Genomic DNA, 18,735 nt, shown 5'->3' with positions numbered 1-18,735 from the left:
CATTCATATTGAAATATATACATAAAATGATACTCTACAGCTCAATGACATTGATAACACTGTAATTGATTTACACAACGAATTGAATACATTTGTTGAAACTGCAGATGATTCGGTGAATTACTTGATTTGAAGGTTGCAAATTATTACTCGGCTACAAGGTTTGTAGAAACATCTGTATAAACGAAGCAAATTAAATTCAAATCTATTATGCAGGTTACAATAAAAGAGTTATTTTTATTTCTTTTGGATGCTCGGTTGTAATTTAAAATTATTTATACAAGCCAAAAACTACTCGTAATAACAGTACATAAGCCTACAATTAATATTAAAACTTTATATGTACCAAGTTAATAAATTTGATTATACTACCACATGCTCGTACTTACTTACAGAGATGTACTTATAGCTCTTGTCATTGTTTTTTTTTTAAATGGATGTCGTAAAAGGCGCCTAAGAGATAGGCTTATAAACTTGGGATTCTTCTTTTAGGCGATAGGCTAGCAACCAGTCACTATTTGAATCTCAATTCTATCAGTAAGCCAAATAGCTGAACGTGGTCTATCAGTCTTGTCAAGACTATTGGCTATGTCTACCCCGTAAGAGATATAGACGTGATAATGGGTGCGTTTGTGTGTGTGTTATTAAAACATGAAAAAAAGGTACATAGCTTATAGATTAAGATTCATTAACTCATTGCACTATCTTTCTCAGCAGTTTTGATATACTAGTAGCTCCTATGGAGAACTATAACGTTAATAATGTAATTGGAGGCGATGTTTTATTTTCTAGCTATATCCGTAACGATAATTGCAGTATCAAATCTACGATAGCTACACCAACAGATTATGTGAATGATATCTGTCTACCCGACACAACTTCCGATTCAAGTCAAGCGGCTGACTGAACACAACAAACACAATCATCAAGAATCAATTGCGTAACAGATAATCAAACAATTAGATCAGTAGATAATAGAAATCAATTGAAAGTCGCTCCTTAGACGGCTTTTGGCTACAGGCTATGAAACCTGCCAGCTGTGCTAATTTCATTCATCAATATGCATTTATTGTTCTGATGACCATTTTCGATACGCCAATGACAATGCGACTACTCCATAACTTTACCGTGGATATCATGGGTACTTTCACCAAATACAAACATGATCTTCGCTTTACTCCCCTCCGTAGAGTGACGGAAAGCTGTTTGAAGTGGCATCGTGTAATAACCTGACTAAGCCATTCCTCGATAACATATCAAATCTTGACTACCACTGGGATAGACGCTAATATCCTTGATTCTGAATAACAATATCGTACCGAGAAAATACGACGCAACTTGAAGGAAAATCATGAAGTTTAAAAAGTGGATGAAGCGAGAGAAGTAAAGGAAAATCTAATACCAAAAATAAATCAACAACCGCTGTGTCTTTTAACGCCTATGAACAACCTTGAGACTAACGATCGTCAACCTAAAGAAACTTGATTAACGATGTGTCAATACAATTGAACCAGGATGAGTCTTTGTAGCCAAAAATGGCGATCAGCATATATGGAAGCTGGGCCTGATATCACGTCTAAAATTCGCAAGACAAGTCTAGAATACGACCTAATGATATTTAATAAAAAAAATCTGCCCACAGGAATGTAATTATATTAGTTTGTTTACTTTATATTTTTGTATGTTGTTTTGATTTTGTTGCGTGATATTTCTTTCTTATTCAAATAAAAATTAAAACTTAATTTTCATCAACAGATAACTCTCTTTCCCCTAGGGGTAAGCAGACACTTCATCTTCCCATCTTCCAGGAACCCTGCAAATTTCATCCACTATTACACATTCAACCAATTATTTGAAATTTAGATGACATTAAGCAATATCAAGATCATCAAAAGCTCTAACGAGAATAAAATTCTAGTTGGTATATAGGTAGGTAATAGTTCTTCTATACGTAAAACAGACTGCTCAGAGAATAAATTTCACTTGCAGATAGAAACCAAGGTAGAAATTGCACCGGAGGATGCGACGATAGAAAGTAAGGGAATTAATTTTAAATTAGACGCGAGGCTGCATACACAAAATATTAATAGCACAGAATTGCCCGTTTTTGTCCTCATTCTATTGTTTAATTAATTATTGTTATTACTGTAAAATAAATTAAGGTTACTACGATTTAGGGAACTCTTGACCTAACTTTACACAAACATCCCTGTTAAGTTCTTTCAACATAACATTCCCTATTCTACTTCTGTCACTTTATCTTTCAAAGTTGTTCTTATTGTTTTTAAAACTGTTAGACTTTCACAACAACAAGAAGGCTAGCTATATATCTATGGTCTGAATATTTTATGACACGATAGAAATTGAAACTGTAATCACTGTCGGGATTTACAACTGCGTTTAATAAATAATATTGCTGAACGCACTATAGTGTTCAAATAGTTATGCAACTTGTTTAATATTTGTTTATGAAGAGGTATTTGTTAAAAATCGAAATAAAATCTTATATTTCAATACTAATCGACATTTATTTGGTATTTGTCTGTTGGGCTTCGTGGATCCCAGGCAGGGAACCTTCTGGAATCACATAGATTCTCATGAGTCTATTCTATTTTTTAAATATTAACCTACCAGGCTCCTTACTCGTGACGTCTTATACGAAGGGTCCAGCCTGAAAAACCTTATTCTTTATGGCTGGGTAGCATGTATTAGAGGGTCTGCACAAGGATATTTGTGTCGTCAATTTACGTACTAATAAGTTATAAAAACATCAAAATAAAAAAGAGTTGCTAACAAATCGGCAAGCATTAAAACTACAGCACCAGATTACACATAGCAAGTAACTCCTAGTTAAGTAACTCACAGTAATCTCTTTGCGATTACTCACCAAGATTTAGTTAGGATACCGTTATGTGACAGTCACGAAGCCCCATCTTACCAAAGCTAGAAGCCTGCTAGCCCATTTAGATGTAAGTTAGGCTAAATTAGCCTCAGTTTGCGTGATAACATCGGGATTCAGTGGGCGTAAGTACTTAGATTTAAGTTTGATCGATTAAGTTAAAAGGTGCCCTTATAAAGTACGAACAACATGTAAATTATATAACTTTTAGCCACTGGTCAAAAAGTAGAAGCTATTTATAGAAGTTTCTTTAAAGCAGTACACTGACTAAGAAGATGGAGGACTTAATTTAAAATTTACTTGTCTTGGGTACTAAATATTCTTCTTTCTCTTGGAGTAAGTCCCGATTATCGGGGCGCCCAGATTGCGTCTTTTGAAAATGATTTGATCATGGTCAATTTTATGTAAAGTGAGTTCAGTTGATTTTAGTAAGCATGTATCATAAGTACTTAAATGAGAAATCAGTCACTGACAAATTATGATCTTATACTCTCAGATTCACACATAGCTTGTCAAATACCATGCAGATCTGGTTTCGATTAAACTCCCAAGGGAATATTCCCATGACTTTCTCATAAAGACTGAGACGAATCTGTCTAATCATTGGAGACAATTACTTACAAGTCACGAGGTAATCTAAATAACAACAAAATCTTCAGTGGAGTGCGTCTGTCGGCGCTCACAAAGTTACTTGGCCAAGGTTTGCCCGAGGCTAGGCATAAAATATCTAAAGTACAGAAATAGTAATACATCTAAAATATAGAAGTGCCGTGTGGTTCCCGGCACCAATAAAAAAAAGAATAGGACCACTCCATCTCTTTCCCATGGATGTCGTAAAAGGCGACTAAGGGATAGGCTTACAAACTTGAGATTCTTTTTTAGGCGACAGGCTAGCAACCTGTCACAAAAAATTTATTAACTTTTCCGAAGAATGACTTTTACGATCTACACGAGAAGTAAAGCAGTTATATAGGTAAAAGTACTGCAATTATACAAATACAATACAATTATACAATAAAAAATAAAAACAATTATATAATTATAGAAAGGTTTTGTTTAATATTAGTACATAAACCTTTCTGTACCTTTTTAATTTATGCCCAAGCCGTGATCATCCGACCAAGAAGATCTCAATAGACGCTGAGAAATGAGGCGACGCCTTGAGCGGGCAGGAAATTGAGGGAGCTCTTATTTAGAAGCGTTGGCACCTGTTACTGCAATTCTTTACTAAGGTTTATCATCAGTAAAATAATCGGAATATAAAAAAATATTACCAAAATGGCCGAGATATGCTCATATAAAGTATACGTATCTACTAACTTTAATCGGTTTATTATTTTTCACGACTTTAATTTGCACTTATATCGCATTATAGTAACCGCTCGATTAAATTTAAGTAATTTTCGTCCTTTTGAATCTTTATCAAACAAGGAGTATGAGAAAATTTTATGTCAACTAACCTTAAATTTTTTGGAAAATGGTCACATCACGCCCTTTGCCATGTTATACTTAGATTATTAATGTTATTCATCACCCTTTATGTATTCAACACATTAACTTGCGTACATTTTCTCTCGAATCTTTATCAATAGTCCAAACTAGGAGAATGGGATTTTTTTTTTTAATCACGTACTTTTTACTGTCCATTAATTCAGCAGAATAAAGAAATAAGCAACAGCTAAATTAGATGTAACATCTTACTAGTAGTCAGCATAGATGCCGTTGTTGTGTTATAATCCTACTTTGCTTAAACTAAATACCTCAATAAGATAAGCGCGAGACAGAATCAACAAAATACTAGCACAGACTGATTGATGGTAACAAAACAAACAAACATACACAATAACATAAACCTGGATCTCACTGTTTACTTTCTACAGATTTCGCTGCCGGCCCCTATAAAGGTTCCGTTGATTCTATTTCAATAAGATAAATATCAATCAAATACAATAACATACCGTGTGCCGTGTGGTTCCAGGCACCAATAGAAAAAAGAATAGGACCACACCATCTCTTCCCCATGGATCTCGTAAAAGGCAACTAAGGGATAGGCTTATATAATTGGGCTTCCCCTTTTTTTGGCGATGGGCTAGCAACCTGTCACTATTTGAATCTAAATGCTATCATTAAGCCAAACAGCTGAACGTGGTATTTCAGTCTTTTGATGTCTGTTGGCTCTCTCAACCCCGCAGGAGATATAGACGTGATTGTATGTTAAAAAAAATGCATTAATCTCAGTGAGCGACAGACAGACAACGTACAGTCAAAACTTTAGGGCAACTCTGAAATTCATCTTCTCATGGGATCGTATTGTAAGTAAAAATGGTTGTAGTTTCAATATACTATTTGAAACAAATGAATTTAAGGCTATAAATCAAAAATATTAGATAAAAATCCATACTAAGCGAAAAACATTATCGTTTTATTGATTGAAAATAGTTTTTTTTTTGTAATTTCAGACAAACAGATTAGCATTCATTATTATGGAAAAATTTTGTAATCTATGAGTGACTCATACCTGTTTGGATTTAAAAATTCAGACTGTGTACAGGTAGGCGGTGTAAAGACGTGAGTCACCAAGTCAAGTTGAGGTCAAGATCATTCAGAAACAATAGAAATCATGCATTTGCAGATAATGACTTTTGATGTGGTGTTGAGACATGATATGGGTAGGTGCCACTTTTATAAAAAAAGAATGTAATCTTTTGTATCGAATGTAATTGTTGGCGGCCTCTGTGGCGCAGCGGTAGTACGCTTGTCTGCGACACCGGAGGTCCCGGGTTCGAATCCCAGCCAAGGCATGATGAGAAAAGAACTTTTTCTGATTGGCCTGAGTCTTGGATGTTTATCTATCTCAGTATTTATTATAAAAATATATTATCGTTGAGTTAGTGTCTCGTAACACAAGTTTCGAACTTACTTCGAGGCTTACTCAATCTGTGTAATTTGTCCCGTAAATATATTTATTTATTTTTACTGTAATGTAAATTGCAACAGTTTGTAAGTATGTTGCATGAAATATTCTTCTTCTCTCCTGGCTTTAGTCCCGGTTTCATCCTCTTCACTCTGCAGAGGAGCCCAGGGTATGCCATTGACCATGGATCCTTGATTATGTGAGTCAGGTTTTTACATGGATGACATGTTACTGAAGCTTAAACAGAAATGATTTACATGAGACAATACTTTGGCTTGTACTATAATATTATTTTGTTAAGTCACTTATGTGTCTAATGCCCATTATAATCCTACCAAATAAAATCGTCCGAGTTTCACGAAGCTTCAATTGCATTTCTACCATTTCCAGATTTCAAGTCAGTTCTATTCTTAATAATGAAAAAAATATAGTAATACAAAATATTATGGCTTCTTTCAAATGTGAACATTTCAGGGTAATTGCAAATGTTATGCTGGCCATAGTCGACCGGCAAAATGTATTAAAAAAAATATATATTATTTTTTTTTTACAAAAACCATTGAGAACATCATATTTGATTACCTTGGTCCTACATAACACAAAATTGTATGACCCAACGGAAGACTGCGTGGCCCGAAACGCACTTAGCCAGAATTTTCACAAAATTTAGGTCAACTAACCTCACTTTTTTTCTACAAAGGTCACACCACGCCCTTGTCACATACTTGGATCATTAATGTTATTATCTCATCACCCTTCATGTATTCAACACATTAACTTTCGTCCTTGACATGTTAATTTAATTAAAAAGCATATTATTTTAATTATCTACGTTGGTAATTATACTTTGATAATTAAATTAAGTAACATTTAATTCTTATTTTGTAATTATTGTATAAGTCTAAATATACATTTTACTGGTAAGTAATAAAATATGTCATTACCCACAACACAAATCGTTACACACATAAATGTATTTAATCTACATCTACATCCCTTGCAGGGTAAACAGAGCCAACAGTCCTGTCAAGTCTGATAGGTCACGTAAAGCTTTTTTGTCTAAATGATAGAATTGAGATTCCAATAGTAACAGGTTGCTGACCCATCGTCTAAAAAGTTTATAAGCCTATCCCTTAGTCGCCTTTTCCGATATCTGGTCTATATTCGGTGCTGGGAACCACTCGGCACTTATACTGAGTGGAAATGGTCTTACACCAAAAGTTTACAACCAGATGAGCCTATTCTGTTGACGTACAAAAATGGAAAAGGTCAAATAACATCTCGACAACTAAATTAGAAGTGCACATTCAAACCTTTACGTTCCTTATTAAGAAACCGTTCATCTTAAGTACAGCACGCAATCTCTTTATTTGGCTGGTAAATGCCAGAGGCCCTTGTTATAAGTATTTGAAAACAGACCGCTACAAATATTATAATTTTCTCACGGAAAATGTTTAAAAATTAACCTGAACTGAAGCTTGCATGGCAAGAGTAATGAATTTGGATGAAACTAAAAAATTGTACAGGACTCATGGTTAGCGGGAAGATGTAGTCTCTGCCTATCCCTTTGAGAAAGAACAATGATTTTAAAACTTTAACCTGGGGCTTTTCTTTTTTATTTATTAAGTGAGAGTGCACCGTGTGGTTCCCGGCACCAATAGAAAGGACCACTCCATCTCTCTCCCATGGATGTCGTAAAAGGCGACTAAGGCGTAGGCTTATAAACTTGGGATTCTTCTTTTAGGCGATGGACTAGCGACCTGTCACTATTTGAATCTCAATTCTATCTTAAAGCCAAACAGCTGAACGTGGCCTATCAGTCTTTTCAAGACTGTTGGCTCTGTCTACCCCGCAAGGGATATAGACGTGATTATAGATATGTATGTATGTACATATGAGAGACAGGCCTTTGTCAAACTTTGTAGACACATAATCTAATCAAAACCGTTCCAATAGTTTTTGAGTTTTAGATTACATTGACATAGATGTTTAGAAAGTAACATTTAATTTCCTCCATACGGGCACGGGTAACCAGCATTAGGGCCATGTGATGGGTCATGTTCCTAAAAAGCCTATGTCCCTGCAAGAGGGACATTAAGAATGCAAAATGCCTTGCTCATAGATACCGATAACCACTCATAGCCCACGATAATAGCACTTCGTAAGCAGATACATACCGCTTATTACGAAATATCAGTCATCAGTACTTGATTCTGAGTAAACATGCTTTAATTATGCACTTTACATGCTAATAACATGGGCGGCGACCGTACAAAGATGCATCTGTAGATGTTTTTTTTTTAAAGTTTTGTTAAACATATATGCAAATACTGTCGTTTTAACTATATGGTTTATGGGATACGGCATTATACCTGTAAATACAGTTACGGACTATAATTCTTTTTCTTTATTGACTGACTGAGTGACTGATAGACAGCACTCACCTGAAGCTACTGGTTATAAAATACTAGATATAAAATTCTAGATATGAAATACTAGATTTAAAATAATAAATATAAAATACTAGATATGAAATACTAGATTTAAAATAATAAATATAAAATACTAGATATGAAATACTAGATAAAAATACTAGATATAAATAGTGTGTAGGAAATTTAATCTAAATCCAATTGAAGCTTTGTAACTAAGCAGAAAACCTTAAGTTTATAAAAATTTAGACATGACTTTTCGAAAACAATCAATAGAAGAACAAATACATGTTAATTATAGCTTTAAAAATTCCAAAGCTGCCTAAAAGAATCGATTGCTTATAAGATTTTCTGACCGCGTACCTCAATCACGTAAATCACTTCGAAGTTACGTGGTAATTCGGTACTCATCGATTTGTTTGTTATTCTGTGTGCAAAGCAGTTTACATTCCCGATGATGTTTGCGAAATCCGAATGAAAATAATCGTTCGGACGTGACGAACGGGCACGATTCGATTGTACCTACATTGCGATTCTTTAGATTTTGTGTAAATAATCATCGAAATGTTATTAGATTCTATCATTGACATCGTATTGCGAGTGCATACTAATAATAATAGGGAATGGGAAGGCCAAGACTAACGACTTGATAAAATTGAAGACGTTGTATGTGTGAGAGTTATGAATGTGGATGAAGCGAAGGAAGTAGGCAGAGATCGTGGCAAGTGGAAAGAGGTAGTCTCTGCCTACCCCTCCGGGAAAGAGGCGTAATTTTATGTATGTATGTATGTATGTATGTGGTGGTCTAACTTGCTTCAATAAATTGATAAACGTGTATGATGCGAAACAAGTATGCAGTGATCGTATCGAGTGAAAAGGTGCGTGTGTGTGCATTGAAAAAATCTAATCTAATCTAGTGTTATTTTAACATGTTTAAGAATACGTAACGATATTAATTAAAATTAATGCTACCCGTCCAGTAAATAGACGTGATCACAAATTATATGTAGCGACCTGCTAAAACATAGAGGATACAATATTATTTATATCTAACATCAGAAATGTATTTCTTAATAGAAAATAATAATATTATTTCTATATTTCATCGATTAATAATGGCGAAAAAAACGAAAGTACATGGGTTGAAATCCCTCGGGAATGATACTTTTACTAATTTTGAACCACATGATGGCCATTTTTATCTTATTAAATTGAATAAAATAATTTCTTTTGCTTTACCCATTTCGTTAATAATTGCCGTGTGGTTCTCGGCACTTGAGAATAGGGCCACTCCACATCCTTATCCAATCCCAAGGATGTCTTAAAATGCGTCTTATTGAAAAAGGCTAATTAACTTGGGATTCCACTTGTAGGCAAAGGGGTAGCAACGTCACTATTTGAATCTCAATTCCATCATTAAGCCATGCAGCTGAACGTGGGCTTTCAGTCTTCGCGAGACCGTTGGCTCTGTCTACCCCGCGATATGTATGTATTTCGTTAATTAAGGTGAAATCACAATAAAAATGTCTGAAGTTACCTTAGGTAATGTGTTCGACTCTGCTGCAACGCATTTTTTCTAGAACTCTCACCTGGAACAAAAAGAATGTAATTAAGTACTCGTATATCATGCGTCCTCTTATTACAAAGGATTACCGCAAGAATATAATTTTACGCCATTTTATTAAACTGGTTAACATTTTTACGTTAGGGGTCCTTGGCATTTTCTCTTTGAGTCTTTGTATTTTCGAAAAAAATTACTCCTTCTCCATAAAGCGAATATTCTCATGCAATAAAATTTGTATTTTTTGCAGTGGGATACGAATTCAAATAACTCGCACACTATTTACTTAAACTTAGGTCTGTACTTGTTTGTATGCACATTGAGTTGCTCAAAATCGTTAAATTTCCTTTATAGACCGCCGAGATAATCAAAACTTAATACTGGCTACAAACACGTTAAAAAAAAAACAAAAATGCTTCAATAATATTTAAGTTCCTGTCCAGTTGAGCACCTAGATCGAACGTCAGGCAAATTATCTTAGTTTATGTATGTTTATTTATTAATAAGTTTATACATATATATTTAGTGGGGATATATGTAGGTATTTGTCTATTATTTGTATTTCTGTTAGTATATTATTATATTGTTACTAAAACACAGTGACTTGCCGCTTTTTACTTAATTATCTATGTAGTTCCTTTATTGTTACCGGTTGACTGGAAGAGATCCCTTCATGGGATAATTCCGCCATTACAAGTGATTTGATGTACTATGTTCTTGTTACTGTGTAAATTTCTATGCAATAAAGATATAACAAACAAACAAACAAACTTCACCAAACTTTTGCGACTTCAGCTCAACTCTTTGGTGAGCAAAAATAAAGTTGCCAGTATTTAGACAATAATTAGCTGCAATCATTATAATGGCCGGCTTCATCGTCGGACTGTCTGCTTGTCCAACTGTGCCACATACCCAGGTGTTGCTTTCGCAATGGTATGTATAAATTGTTTTTTTTTTCGGCATATTCTCGTGCGTTACGCTACAAAAACTGTTATATTCGGAATTCTTCCGCCTACTAAGGCAGGAACAAATTTTGTATTTGTGTGTAATTAAAAAAAAACCTGGTTTATAAAATATATATAATGAATATACATTCACCATATAAATGCCGTGTGGTTTCAGGCACCAATACAAAAAAGAATAGGACCCCTTCATCTCTTTCCCATGGATGTCGTAAAAGGCGACTAGGGGATAGGCTTACAAACTTGGGATTCTTTTTTTTAGGCGATGGGTTAGCAACCTGTCACTATTTGAATCTCAATTCTATCATTAAGCCAAATAGCTGAACGTGGCCATTCAGTCTTTTCAAGACTGTTGGCTCTGTCTACCCCGCAAGGGATATAGATGTATGGATCACGAGTCACTTCAAAATAAACGCTACCACTGTGCTAAGAAGGCTCAATGTCATACGAGAAATATAATTATAAGCTCATCTTAACATTAGAAGGCAAAAGTATGTTGCAAGTAACTTTTTCCAAAAATAAAAGTACTAATAGGTATTTATAAATTATGTGCTATTAACACCTAAACGTGAATTGTTAGACATCGAAGTGAAGTTACCGACGCATTGAAGCCTGATATTGACCTGCGTTACAAATTGCGAAATAAAAAATTAAGAAACTTATCGCAATTCAAAATTCGCACAATACAACTGCAAGTGAAAACCTACGCAATTAAGTGCTTGCAACTGATAACACCTTGGACACAGTATACATAATCGTGTCACCGAATCACAGTGTTCTAATGGATACACTGATATTTCTGATAAGATCATAATTATACTATATCATACGTGTGAGAATTTCGGAGCATTTGGCAATATTGAGGCATTTTAATGGCAATTTTATGTAGTTTTATGATAAAATCAAATGGTATGTGGTTTTGAAGGTATTTCGGTAATATTCACATAGCTATCTCACGCACTGTCATAAATACATACTTTTAATTAAGGACCTTGGAAATAAATTAAGTATTCAAGACACTACGCTAAAGGGTTGTCACTGTTTAAGAAACTTGGCATGACTGATGCGATTTCTTAGAGATACATAGGTACTCATGAAACGATGCCGACTACAGGTTATTTTTCTTAAAGTTAATAATTATTGTTAGGGTATAAAAAATGTGAATTGGACAAAAAGCTTAATTGTGATAATTGAATTCATTTAGAAGTGTGTGCATTTTTATCGCCATTGTTCATTAAATATGATTTTGAATTAAATATGGCATACTTTTAATTTTGACTGTACCCGTGATTCTGAGTTATCCAATTCAGATACGTAAATTGTACATCGTGATTTCCACACATTGGAAAAACTCAAAAACCACGTCACAAACATAACTAAAGATGATAATGTCTATCTAATCTCAATCGTCATCACTAATGGCGTTGGCAGAGTAATATCCGCATTCGCAAAGACGCATTAATGATGCGGATAAAAGTAATTGAATTAAAAATATATATATAATTGTATTTTTAATAAAAGGTCCAGATAAGAAATGTAATTTCCTTAGTTCACAATTTGTAAACATTCTTTGTAATTTTTATTAATTGAATTGACGCGGATAATCCACAATTGCGAATTAAGGATCAAGTTACAAACATTTGCAACAGCCCTAGTTAGCAAGCTACATTGTGACAAAGCGGTCATAAAGTTTTATGGCAAGTGCGAGTCGTGTGCTAAGCACCGCGATTTTGCGTGAGAACATTGTAATGACACAAATGACCTGCAATTTCTATCAGGATTGCTGCAATATGTAAATATTACAGTATATAATTATAGCTACATATACTGTACTAACATACATACATATGGTCACGTCTATATCCCTTGCGGGGTAGACAGAACCAACAGTCTTGAAAAGACTGACTCCCCACGTTCAGCTATTTGGCTTAATGATAGAATTGAGATTCAAATAGTGACAGGTTGCTAACCCATCGCTTAAAAAAAGAATCCCAAGTTTGTAAGCCTCTCCCTTAGTCGCATTTTACGACATCCTATTCTTTTTTGTATTGGTGCCGGGAACCCATACTAACATAACAAAGAGATAAAGTTTGTGACTTAAACAATTTTTTGTTTGGAAGGGCTAATCTTCGGATGTACTTAACCGATTAAACATCCCAATCCTCCCTCTGGGTTGGTGTGAAACAATTTTCATGATCAAATACTGCACCCTGGGCTTCTCTTAAGAAAGCTGAGGCTGTAACCGTCATTAATACTAGAACGAAGAAGATGATACAGAGAAGAAGTCAGACTCGTGAACTTGATATAAATGGTAAGCTAAATAAATATATACGGGACAAATTACACTGATTGAGTTAGCCACGAAGTAAGTTCGAGACTTGTGTTACCAGATGCTATAACGATCAACGATACTATATTTTATAATAAAGACTTATATAGATAATTATCCAAGACCCAGGCCAATCAGAAAATGTTCTTGTCTCATCATGCCCTGGCCGGGATTCGAACCCGGGACCTCAGGTGTCACAGACAAGCGTACTGCCGCTGCGCCACAGAAACCGTCATAAATACAGGATATAAAATTCACATCTTCAGGAAACTTCAGGTTTTAAAAATGAAAAAAGAGTATTCAAAAGGATATGCTATAAAGATGTAGCGGGAGCGATGATTCGGCTCGACCGCCACCAAAGGGAAGATCTTCCGCCAGGCTAGGTGTTATGCCTGGAGAACCGCGGCTCCGACGATGTTGTATCGAAGGTTGTATATATTGATCCAATCCGTGAAATCTTTGCTTGCGCGATTTAGGTGTTTCACTGCATTTGACTAATAGCGTCGCGTGATTTTATTTTTGTGACTTGTGGCGTACCTATAGATGTCGCCATCAAAGATAATAAAAAAGACATTAGCAAAATTTCTTAGTATACTTATTGCAAATCCATCACTGTATCCTCTGCCTTTTCCTAGGGCTTTTACACACTTACTTAACAGACGCTTAAGTTAAGTGCTAATCTATCACTCATGTTAGATCATCAATCACTATCACGATGGCTAACGAGGTGTTTTCTTATCTCCGGAAGGCGCAAAGTAGGACTTAAAATATTAAATGAATTGCAATTTTTTATTATAAGTACAATTTTATATATACATACGTATAATCGAGTCTATATCCCTTGTGGAGTAGACAGTGCTAACAGTCTTGAAAAACTGAAAGGCCACGTTCAGCCTTAGGGTTCCTGGCACCAAGAGAAAAAAGCATAGGACCACTCCACATCTTCCATCCCATGAATGTCGCAAAAGGCGACTAAGGGATGGGCTTATAAACTTGCCAAACAGCTGAACGAGGCCTGTCAGTCTTTCCAAGACTCTTGGCTGTGTCTACCCCGCAAGGGATACAGACGTGATTGTATATATGTATCGACAGCGAAACCGTGAGAAAAAGCTAGTATTACTAGGCCGTATCATCTAGAGCTCAATAACCTTAAAACAAGCAGAACTGCTCTAAAATCATTACCATACCCAACTAAACATAAATCATCTAATAATGTTACCAGTTTTTCGTTCAATGGACGGAAAGCGGACAGCGAAAGTTGCCATGATCGCTATCAGAGCTGATAAGGCTCCAATCGCTTCTTATATGGCAACACCGAGCCTCCATTGAACTATAGAAAGCTTTGTACATGATTTTATTTATTGCACTTGTTCGGAAGAACGATTGTGCTGTGGGCGAATGTCACTTTCAAATCTTTGAAAATATTAATGACGAATTCATAGAAATTTTTTGGATATTTCTTTTGTTTTTAGTTTAAGTTTAAAGTATTGAAACGATGGAAAAAGGTAACTTAAATTATGAGCCTATTATTTACTTATAACGTAATATAATCTATCACGTAATTATCCCATAGGGGGAAGTAGGTATTACGACACTTTCAATGCCCCTACAAAACTAATTTAAATTTTAACTCAATAACTCTTCTACACTTATTACTTTGCTAGGGTCATAGACATTATAATCCACTAGAAGGATCAGAGTAATTATGACAACGTCATTACCTTACCGTATTTGGTCGCGATATATTGCCTAACAACTTGTATGTAATTTCCTGCGACCAACGCCTAAGTCCTAAACCTGACATCCTGGGAGAATTACCATGTTGGGAGTTAGGAAGTACTTTTAACAAGACGCAAAGTTAGTTTGAGATCATAAAAAGTAAAATATAATGGTGTAATTTCCGCGACGATAAAGATAAGTGCCGTGTGGTCCCCGGCACCAATACAAAAAAGAATAGAACCACTCCATCTCTTTCCCATGGATGTCGTAAAAGGCGACTAAGAAATAGGCTTACTAACTTGGGATTCTTTTTAAGGCGATGGGCTAGCAACCTGTCACTATTTGAATCTCAATTCTATCATTAAGCCAAATAGCTGAACGTGGCCATTCAGTCTTTTCAACACTGTTGGCTCTGTCTACTCCGCAAGGGATATAGACGTGACTGTATGTATGTATGTATAAAGATAAGCTTCCTGCACATTCTGGCAACTGGATGTGTAACCATTAACCCTGCAAAGGTTGCAAAGTTCAGGTGGGCGTCGTTTCGTGTAAAACCCTCACTCACTCAATCCAGGATCCATGGTTAAGGGCGGACCTCGGGCTCCTCTCCAGAGTGGTGAGGATGAAACCCGGATTATAACCAGGAGAAAGAGTAAAGATAAGCTCCATGATGGTTTGCTGGCAAAAAAAAATACACAATTAATGCTAGCTTCTTCTCTTTTTCGCTCAGACTGTAAAAAGTCTTGTAATTTTTTTGGTCTGTCTATATTAAATTGGATAGAGACGTGATTTTTATGATGCAGGCTTCAAGAAAACCTCTACTACCTAAAACAAATGCCACCTTTTTCATTTACTGTCTGTACCTAACCTACGAACTCGCTCATTACCTCACTTTTAATAATAGTAGTGCTGACATAACTTTCCGTTAACTCTATTATTTATTCCTCACCATTACTGAAGTTTAATTATGGATTACTTCCAAAATAGATTCAGCCCTAAAGCCATCAACCTTATTAAAATCAATAACAAAATAACGTAACATTATTATAGTAATACTTTAAGTATGGTTTAACGATAAACTTATGTAACACGATTTGCAAACATGATGAATATGTATGGAAGCAATTTTAAAATGATTTATGATGTAAATTCTGACTTAGCAGTTAATTTTACTTTTTTTTATTCAGTAATTTTTGCATAATTTGTCATAAACGAAAGTACAATATGCCAGAATGGAGTATCTAATAGTTTAATATTTAGATAATAAAATATCGGTATTATTAAAAACCAGAGTATCGAAAAAGCCTAATGGATGAGCCGTTGTGAAATAACTGTCTCATAAAGTGCATCACTTGCTTCTCTTTCCACGCAGATTGTAAGTCAATTAAGGGAACTTAATAATTTTGGTATTCTTAAATGGCTATAGTTTAGCAAACATCATGAAGCCACTCAGCTTATAAACGTGGCCTTAAAGTATTTTTACTTGAAAGTCAAAAATTACTTTTTTCAATTGTCTGTTCAAGTTATCGAATACATACGTATTACATCAGGAGCATAAAAAGTACAATTCATTCATAGACTCATTACGAGTCATAGAATTATTACCATAGAGTGTGGAGGTAGAACAATAGTCTTAGGCGCAGCATCCGACCGGATGCACGCTTCAAGAGGTATGTTGTAACAACGCAGTTTATGTTCTGACGTGACAAAATATGTTACGGCAACCGCTTACTATCAGGTTGAGCTCGATAGTATAAAAGATATGACCAAAAGCAAATATTCTTATATAAAAGAGGAAAATGATTGAATGATATAAAAGAGTGTGGTTCCCGGCACCAATGCAAAAAAGAATGGGACCACTCCGTCTCTTTTCCGTCGAAGTCGTCGAAGGCGACTAGGGGATGGGCTTGCGAACTTGGATTCTTTTTGGGCGATGGGCTAGCAACCTGTCACTATTTGAATCTCAATTCTATCATTAAGCAAAAAAGCTGAACGTGGCCATTTAGTCTTTTCAAGACTGTTGGCTCTGTCTACCCCGCAAGGGATATAGACGTGACCATATGTATGTATGTATGAAAATGATTGACTGACTGACTGTCATATCAACGCACAGCGCAAACCGAGATTGGAAATGTAATCATTCCATCCTCCGTAGTATGACACGAGTGACGCCGTTTACATCGCGCGAAAAACTATATCTGATTCGCTTTTTATCATGGCCGGAAACGGGACAGCGATAGTTTTTCACGGTATAATAACAGCATCGCGCGTGTCATGCTATATAGGCAGATTTGATATGGTATGAGCTAAGAGAGGATTTCCCTAAATGCCCGTGGAGATGGAGGTAACAAGATTTTTTGTTTACACGGGCGGAATTGCAGGCATATAGTTAATTAAAAATAAACGAGATAAAATAAACCTAAAATGTGCAGTGTTGAATAGAATATTTCTAAGGTATTTCCCCTTTGTACGGTGAACTCCGGATATAGCTATGCCACTTCGCCTTGATTGGTCTATGTGGGGTGGCCCAGGTGTCTCCTGAGCCGTGTGTACGATCTATGAAGAGAACTTTTATAATCTATTAAAAAAACAGCTCTATGAATGAATGCATCATAGAATACAGTAAGTGTCAATCTTTTTGTAACCCCAAGTGGAACTTTACCGTACCGTAGTTAATAGACCGAGGAACTAACGAGTTTTTATGAGCTTTTGTTACGTGTGTTGTATATGTAAATATTACGTTAATAACTGGGTTAGTCCAATAATTATCGGACTTGTTTTAATTCGTAGCGGTATTCTTGTTATTATCATACACTAAAGCTATTTTCCACTCATTACCCACGAATTTAATTATAACTTTACCAGAAATATACATACATACATATCATCACGTCTATATCTCTAGCGGGGTAGACAGAGCCACCAGTCTTGAAAAGACTGATAGGCCACGCTCAGCTGTATGGCTTAGTGATAGAATTGAGATTCAATTAGTGACAGGTTGCAACAAATGTTGACAGAAATATAACATACCTAAATAACAGTTATTATTTTCTGTGTTCTACGTAAGGTGTGATTCCTGTCACAAAGAGAATAGGACCACTCCATCTCTATCCCATGGATGTCGTTAAAGGCGACAAAGGAATAGGCTTACAAACTTGGAATTCTTCTTTTAGATGATGGGCGCTAGCAACTTTTCACTATTTGAATCTCAAATCTATCATTAAGCCAAACGGCTGAACGTGACCTATCAGTCTTTTCAAGACTGTTGGCCCTGTCTTTTCCGCAAAATATTTTATTATATATATGTACACACATACATATATATAAACATGATTATATGTATGTATATATGTACTTAAAATGTTACGTTTTGACCGTTCAAAATCCTTTTACAAAATCATCTACTTTTCAAAGATTCGAAGTATTTCTGTAACAATTAGCCTAACGACATGCGTAACACAGCTTACAATAAAAAAAAAACAAAAGGCTTACGTAACCGTAGACAGTAAACAGTTGTCATTATGCATAATCTATTAGTTTTGTCAAGTGCTCGACGTTACTAGTGAAAAATTAAGTGTGCTTTACTCCTACACGTAATTGTTGGTCTAGTTTCGTAAAAACTGGACTAAGTGTGAGTGAGGGAGTGAGTGAGTGAGTGTTTTGTGTGAGGTTGGGCACTGATCTACTCGTGGTACCTACATATATGACACATACATATAATCACGTCTTTATCCTTTACGGGTTAGACAAGTCTTGGAAAGATTCAAAGGCAAACAGTTAAGGAATTGAGATTCAAATAGTGACAGGTTGCTGGCATATCGTCGAAAAGAAGATTTTGAAATTGGAATTAAAAAAGGCAACGCTGCCAGCCTTCTGGGCTCACTCCCGCAGGTTGATGATAATGCAGTGACTGTAAATT

The 18,735-nt window shown here is 35.5% G+C and overlaps 1 protein-coding gene across 4 annotated transcripts in view; it reads right to left on the bottom strand.

The window, feature by feature from the left end:
* LOC106137368 (axoneme-associated protein mst101(2)) overlaps positions 1-18,735 on the bottom strand; it is a 134,371-nt gene that overhangs the window by 73,053 nt on the left and 42,583 nt on the right. Inside the window, exon 2 of one of the 4 annotated variants that reach the window (XM_013338184.2) lies at positions 9,783-9,834. The exons of the other annotated variants lie outside the window; for them this stretch is intronic. The gene's annotated coding sequence lies outside the window, so the exon portion shown is untranslated. The remainder of the gene's footprint in view (positions 1-9,782; positions 9,835-18,735) is intronic. 4 annotated transcript variants of the gene reach the window in all.

Source organism: Amyelois transitella, chromosome 8, assembly GCF_032362555.1.
Source record: "Amyelois transitella isolate CPQ chromosome 8, ilAmyTran1.1, whole genome shotgun sequence".
NCBI lineage: Eukaryota > Metazoa > Arthropoda > Insecta > Lepidoptera > Pyralidae > Amyelois > Amyelois transitella.
Note: the sequence above shows the minus strand (reverse complement) of the source record. Positions and strands in the feature narration are given on the sequence as shown.